The sequence below is a fragment of the Anomalospiza imberbis genome, chromosome 2 (genome assembly GCF_031753505.1).
Source record: "Anomalospiza imberbis isolate Cuckoo-Finch-1a 21T00152 chromosome 2, ASM3175350v1, whole genome shotgun sequence".
NCBI classification, from domain to species: domain Eukaryota; kingdom Metazoa; phylum Chordata; class Aves; order Passeriformes; family Viduidae; genus Anomalospiza; species Anomalospiza imberbis.
In genome coordinates, this window is record NC_089682.1 from 19,386,281 (window position 1) to 19,394,227 (window position 7,947).

The following is a 7,947-nucleotide window of genomic DNA, read 5'->3' on the forward strand; positions in this document are numbered from 1 at the left end:
TAAGCATTCTGAGAGTATTTTGGCTTTATGAGGCTCTCATCACATTGGCCACATTGGAATCTCTTAAAACTGTGTAACTTTATTCCTAAACTTTTATTCAACAGACATCATATGCATGTTCTCTTCTATGTTTTGCTTGTTAGAAGGCAAAATTATTTGTTCTGGCATTGATTAGGGCAAGATAATCGATAATTTTTCTTTTTGCAGAGTGACATTCTCCTTTTTTGCCTCCTTGTTTTTTTAAAAGTAATTATGACCAGGAGTTTTAGTATTAGGATCATGGAAACTTCCCCAGTAATATTACAGGACACTCAAAGGAAGCAGAGGACATCCACAATAAGCAGCAGGAGGAGGAGGCAGTTAGAGTTAAAGCACAGCTCACAAGAAAGAGACAACAATTCTTTAAGAATATTGTATTGTCTAAAAATCTTGCTGTATTGTAGTGCAGAGAATACAAGTTCAGTGAATGTCTGCACATTTAATGAAGGAGTAACCCAACTGTCCCCTCCCTGAAGTTAATAAAAAATTAGCTTAACACCAACATAATGCTATCCTTGATTCTTTGAGGAAATCCTCAAAAAGCCCAAGTGGTTAATGTTTAATAAGGGGAACATACTTCTTTAGAACCTTTAAACTATACATATAGATATATATAAATACTAAACTATCTGCTTAATTTTATTAAGGCAAACCCTGCTGCGTAACAATTTGCTTGATTTTTTTAAGGCAAACCCTGTTGCTTTCAAATCTCCTAAATTTAATCCCTGGTGTTTATGCTCATTTTGCTGTTTACATTGGCTTCATGAACCTCCAGTGTAAACAGAGAAAAAGAAGTAAAGATTCTTCCCATTAAACAGCTCAAGAAAGAAATCTCAAGAAAGAAATTCTGACATCACTTAAATGAAGCATGCTTCCTGTTTCAACATAATTAAATTTTGAGATCTTAAAAATAAAAACAAAGAGAAGGAAAAAAACACCCTAATTTACTGTAAAGCTACAGATATCTCAAGAATAAAAAAGGGCTACGGATGGTGACATTATTGTTACCTATGAAGGACATTCCTCCTGGTGTTCATATTTGGGTGTCTGTTTAAACAGAGAGGTTTCAGCCAAAGCAATTGTTGTTTCTAGGATCAAAACTAACATTTGTTCTGCACAAAGAAAAAAAAATCTTTCCTGGTTTTAATGCTCTCTAGGTTTCAACAGGATCACAAAATCACAGAATATGCTGAGTTGGAAGGGACCCACAAGGATCACTGAATGCAGCTCCTGGCCCTTCACAGCTCCATCCACCATGTGCCTGACAGTATTGTGCAAATGATGGTGACCTTAGTGTCACAGGTGCCTTCTGCCATCCCTGTGAAGGTAAGGCCAGATTCTTGCAGCTGGACTACGTTTATAACACCAAACAAAACAAGTGAAGGCACTTGGCTTTTTGGCCAAGTACCAAGACCTGACCAGATCCATTTTACAAACCAATTGCTTCCTTTCCACGCACCTACAATACAACTGTTAGCATGCTTGTGCTTTTTAATTGGCTTTTTCTTTTTCTGAAAAAAAAAATGGTTATTGGAGTGACATTTTCATAGTATGAAGCTGAGAACATGTATCCTACACTCTGGAGAGTCTGAAGGCAGTGAAAAAAGGTGATGCTGGGCACAGGAAGAGGGAAAAGGGGAAGCTGCTCTGGTGTTTGCCTGGTGCAGGCTGCCTGCTGGAATGGGCTGCACACTCACCATCTCCTGGTCTGGATTCTGTCTGGGACAGTGTGAACTGACATGAGCCAAACCTTTTCCAGGACACATGCTTGCAGTTAAATGGACAATTAGCAGTCCAGTACTTAAGTTCATTTCCAGCCCTGTTTTTTCTAGTGCTGCGGTCATAGCTTTAGAGTCCTTTGGGCAAAAAAAAAAAAAAACAAACCCACATTATACTGCATGTGGCTGGTAGAGATTTGTTTTATTTTAGAAGGTCTCAGGCCAGGATTCCTTGAAGAAGCTTAAGAAGTTTCTGCTGCTGGCTGTTTTCCCCCTCCACCACCAGCTGTCCTTTGCACAGCTGTGTGTGCAATAAGGAGCCTCGCTGGAATATCGTTGAACAAATATAGCTATGGCAAAGTTGAGTAGAAGCTTGGGCTGAAGTACAAACAACATATAGTGACAAATATTCTTAGAAACTAATCAAGATTTTAATAATTCCAGGTAGAGTTATTACAAATACACATTACGTTTGACTTCAGTATTTTTGCCTTGGTTCCTGTCTTACGAAATAACAATAAAAACTTCAATCTAGCAAAGAGCTAAAGCTCAAACATTTCTACCTTTATGGTTTAATTGGACTCTGAAGGAATCATGCTGTGTGAAATGGTGCTGGCATCAAAGCATGGGGCCTGCAGGCATCCAGGCAGCAGGCTGTACAATCTTCAGGCCTTCAGGTGTATTTCCAGTTTTATCTTCAGGTTATTGGGCCCAAGACTTTTATGAGAAAACATACTGAACACACTTATCGTGAGAGAGGCTTGACCACAGTAGCAGAGTGGGGTCAATGGAGCTGCAGAAGTACTTGAGGGGGGAAAAAAAGGATAAAATAATCATAATCACAAGTAATTCAAAATGTGTGCATTGAGGCTTTATAAATGCTCATCCCCATCTTCATAGAATGAATGCAAGGAAAATAGACAAAATTTCACTGTTTTCCTTTAGGGTCTATCATTATGTTATGTTGGTATGGAGGGCAAAAGTTGTAGGAGAAGAGGTAGAAATAAGGTATTTATCCATACCATGTATCATGGAAATTATTTGTCTGTAGTAGAAAACATAGTCTGGGTGTTAGGATTGTGCATACTTTTCATGGGAAAGAAGTGGTTCTCTTGGAATGCAAACCTCCCTCATTCCTGGCCTTCACACTGTGACATCGTAAATAATAGAGCAAGCTGCTGCCCCAACGTCAGGAGCTTGGAAAGGAAGAAAAAGATACAGACCTTGTGTCTGCCTTGGTGACCAGAGAAGTGCTGAGCAAGGCAGGGTGTGTAAGAGGGCATATGCAGTTCAAGTCAGGAGAGAGCAGCTGGGGCCATTGCAGGAGGGTTAGGTTGGTGTTGTGTGGCTCACCAGATGCAGCCAGTGCCAGAGAGAGCAGAGGGCACCCCAGTGCCCCGAGACTGAGGGCAGAAGAAGCTGCTTTCTGGATTTGTGGAGCACGGCCAGGCTGTGCAGCAGCATGCGTCCCCAGCTGTCAGCCTGGGTCACCCAGGCTCTCAGGAACACAGCATTAGAATTCAGCCCTTTCCATTCTGCAGTCCCATAGCACGGAAGTGTTTTTTGCTTTCTTCTTTTCTGTAAAGCCACTCCCTGGGGATTGATGCTTGTGTTGCTCTAGAGCCCCTAGAAGTTGCAGGCAGTCCCTTGATGTGGTCTGCAGAGAAGTCCTCAAGTTCAGGCAGTTGCACAGGCTGAGGTGAAATTCTTTACTTTTGGAGGGGGCCTTGGGATGCACAAATGTCTCTTGTTTTCCTCTGTAATGTAACATCTCTAACCCCAGCAGTCCTGCTTTTTACCACCCCCATTTTCTATTTCAACATTTTGTACTTTTCCCTCTTTCATTGTATCACTTGTAATCCCACACAAACCATTTGGTTTTTCTGAAGTGTTTTTCTCACCCACTTTCCATTTTTGTATGGTAGGGAGAGATGAACTGACACTTTGTTCTGTAACAAAATGGGCTGCTATTTCTACTTGGCATGGAAGATCTGTGACAAAATTTGCATCTGCTTTTTCACCTAAGCTTTTTTCTCATTCCCATTCTTAAAAAAAAAAAAAAAAAAAAAAAAAGTAGCTTGAGAGCACCTCCCTGAAGGTTTCTAGTAGAGCTCAGGAAAGAATCCCAACAAAAGAAACTTGCCCGTGCTACAGCTTCTGGCCTCCTCTTGTAGCCTTCGGCTCCTCTGACTTCACACTTACTTGGTTGGAGTGCATGTTCCCAGTAATAGGCTTTGGATGTAAGGGTTTTTGCATGACTCAGAAAGGGAAGGGTGAGAATATGCATGAGTTCTAGATTTTTCCTCATGTTGATGTAAGAGTATAAACTGGGAATTAATGAAATTCATTGTGGTTGATTAAAAAAACAACCAACCAACCCAACACTGACTTTGCTCATTTATTCAAAGAGGCAGAAGAGTTATTGTGAAGTACAGGCAAGCAAATTATGCCTTCCCCGCTTGATCTATGAAATTACCTTTTCCAAAGAAAGTCATATCCTCATGCTGCCAAACATACTGCGTAGTTTCAGCTGATGTACTGGTACAGTAAAGTCTTTCTTTTCATATGCCCATTCTTTTGCTAAGCTCTATTTTTCATGGTCACCTTATTCCAAAGTATAAACATGGTGAGAGACTTTAAAAAAGAAATACCTAAGATAACAAGATACAATGTGGTCTTTTATTCTGTAAGTTCACTCAGTCAACACTTTCTGTTCCTCCCTTTGCTTCCTTACCTGCACATTGAACAAGTCAGCCAAAGCAGTTTGAAAAGTCAAAGTACAGAGTGATATTGAAATATGATTTAGCATTCTTGAAAAGTTTAGCTGTTTCTAATACAACAGGACATGGACTATAATTGTGGAAGTTCAATGTAAAATGTTACCAAGGTGACCTTTGGAAGACCCAAATAACAAGCCTGCTATAATGAAGATATATTTCCTTAAAGCATTCTTAACACTTTTTCATTTGACATGATAAGAGCACTTCTGAATTATTTCTAAATGAGCTGAAATGGAAAAAATCCACATGGGGAAAATTAACTTAACCTACTTTTACTCTTTTCATTAAAGAAATAGTGGTGGAGATAGGGCCAATTTTAAAGCTTTAAAAGAACATTTTCATGTGTTTATAATCTGCCCAGTAGTTTGATATTTTCAATGCTTTATTTGGCCCCTATGCTTTTAAGTGATTTTTTTTTCTTTTCAGAATTCACAGAAGTTTTTTAGGCATCTTTTAAGTTATTTTGACCCTGAACATAAATTTCCATTATTAAAACATTTTGGAATATGTATTTCCTTTTCTTCCTTGCTTGGATAGTTCCAGAATGACTTTAGCTGTAAACTCGATGTGCAGTTGCTTTGGAACAGAATGTTGGTTTTCTGAGCATGCAAAAAAAAATTCTCTCTGAAACAGTGAAGCCTTCCACACTCTTCCCCACATGACACGTATTTGCAACAGAGTACTTTAGTTTAGAGCGGCAGTCCTGGTTTCATGAGAAATAACCATGAATGGCTTTGCTATCCTCAGAGTGAGGATCTGACTGATGGCTCTTAGAAGAATAAGTATAGAAAGGAGTGTAGTTCTGGAAGCAGTTATGTGTCTTCCAATATTTTCTTCATCTCTTCCCAAGCTGAGATGAATTATTGCGGACAGACAATAGCCCTGTCTACAATTATAAAATGAAGGATATTTGGCATGAGGTAGAGGTCAGAGGTGGGCTTACAAGTCAAGGACTAGGAGTGGTGAGCAGCAGATGGTGTGGGAAAGAATTTGAGAAGCCAAATTGATCTCTGTGAATTGTCTTTGTGGTGTGAAATCCCATCCTTTCAGTCCTTCCTTTGCTTCCAAGCTCTGAGTGACTTGGAAACCAGTTCAGAAATGAAGTGTACAAGTTCCCCATCTCTTCTTCCCACTCAGTCCATCCTAATTAATTTATAAGAAAGGCTACACAAACCAGTCTGAAAATGAGAATGGAAAAATAAAGCTTTTGTTTTCCCTACAGCCTCATTGCCAGAGATTTGCTCCCATTTCTTAGAACACCACCCAACATTCAATTCGCAAAGTTGTTCACAATGAGCTTTCTTCAGGACTCCCTTAATATTGTTTCACTGTGTATAAATACTGCTGTGAAAAAAGACTCAATGATGGAGACTGACTGCTCAGGCCAGTGGCTGGGTCCTTCCTCCAGGAGGCAGGACCTGGACCTGCCCCTGCTCCAGGCAAGGTTTATTCACAGAGACTGAAAGATGTCAAGAGTTAAAACTTTCAATCTAGCCTAGTCCATCATCTGGTGACTACCGCAATTCCACAGATATGGGTAGAGGAGGATTTAGATATCTAAGGTAGAGAAATTACCATAGCCTGGTGAACCCCACCTCCAGTGAATTCTCTTCAATGAGCTGAAAATAACAACTCTTTCCCTCTGATAGTCCTGTGATATTTTTCCCTTATCAAACCTATCTAATACCTAATATTTAAATTGTTTTCCCAGTTAACATGAATTTTTGATTTTTTTCTTTCACTCAATTTTAGATATAAGATTTATTATTAAAAATCTAGTAATATAAATGTTCCCACTGTCTTTTATTAGTAAAAATGAGCGTGTAGTTTATGCTAATTTAAAGCAATTATTTCCTCTTGTTGATTACTCAGGCTGCTGTCACTGTTACATAAAGAATTAAAAATATAGGTTTATATTCTTTCAAGCCTTGAGTAATTCCTTTCTCAACATATTTATTTTGTGCTAAATGAATGTGTCTTTGTTCTTTCTTGTCATTTCTGCCTTCTAGTATTACTTGGTGTGCTCTGGACTAACCAGCCTTTCCCAGGGAAGAATGGTTCAACTAAAGAACACACAGTGCAATTAATTTTTTTTTACCATTTGCAAATACAAGTAAACAGAGGTAAAGCGCCCTGGAAGGAGGAAGAAGGACGGCTTCTCAGATGGTGGGCTCGCCTGTGTTCTTTGCTTGTTTTGCTGGAGGCTGAAAATTCAGCAAAACACATGATTAGCCCATGTTTGAAACTCCCTGTTTTGTTGGAAATGAAGCACAAGCTGAACTCCGGTCCTATTCAGCAAAGAGTATTAACACATGGTGAAATATTAGTAGCTACTTCACTGAAGGCCCCTGCTTTGTCACATCCAAAGTCAAGAGGTGAACATCAGCCCTGTTTATGTACATGGTTTCTCCAGGGACTCTCTTGGGCTTCTGAGGGCAGAAGAACAGATTTGAGAGTGATGCCCCAACTGTAGGGGGGACAGGACATTAAAGGACAAGTTAATGTCCTAATTAAATCAATCACAAGTAGTTTACCCCTTCAACAAAGCTATATTTGGTAGATACCATACTGTGATGGGGTGAAAGGGGAATTACAGTCAGTATACAGTCAGTAGCCCAAGGCCAGGATGAAACTTGTCAAAAACAGTGGGCCCAAGTCTGGAGATAATGCCAAAATCTTTAATGATGATCTTCTTGACAGCCTGCTAGGAAAAAATAAATACATATCTTGGAGTCAGACAGCAAGACTATAAGATGTGTTATGCTTATTTTCCTTGCATGTCCCAGTTAAGAATGACTAAAGGTGGCTGGCAAACCAGACGCCTTCAAGCCCCAGAGGAGCAGAGGCCCTCAGCCCTCGTCCAGCTCTGCTCTTGTGATGGCCAGCATCTCAGTGCTCAGGGGTCCTGGGGAGGGCTATGGGATTCATCTTCATCAAGCATCAGACAAAGGCTGTTTTGGGAGCTCATGACAAAACCTGCAAATCCAAAAGAACTGGTGCTGGCTGAAATCTTCTTAGGCAGTGGGTGCTGAGATGAGTCTTGGGGTCTTCTCATATTGTGCATAACATAGGAGGAGAGCTGAGAAAGTCTGAATAAGCTACGAAGTGGATCACTCCAATAGCCTAGAATATTGTTCTTTCCAGTACTGATATTGGAAAGACAGGATGTTGGGATTATAGAGAAGCTACTTGGAGTAAGTGGCTCATTTTATGCAATATTAATACAGTATTTGGCATCAGAAGTATGACATTTTGCACTTAGATTTCTGTGTAAACTAGATCACATTACATTACACTGTTGTTTTTTATATTTCTACTTAATTTATTTATTGAATGCAATTGTTTATATCAGGCTACTCATGTAATGTCCAAACTTCTTTGGATCATGTATACTAAGAGTAGCCTTGACT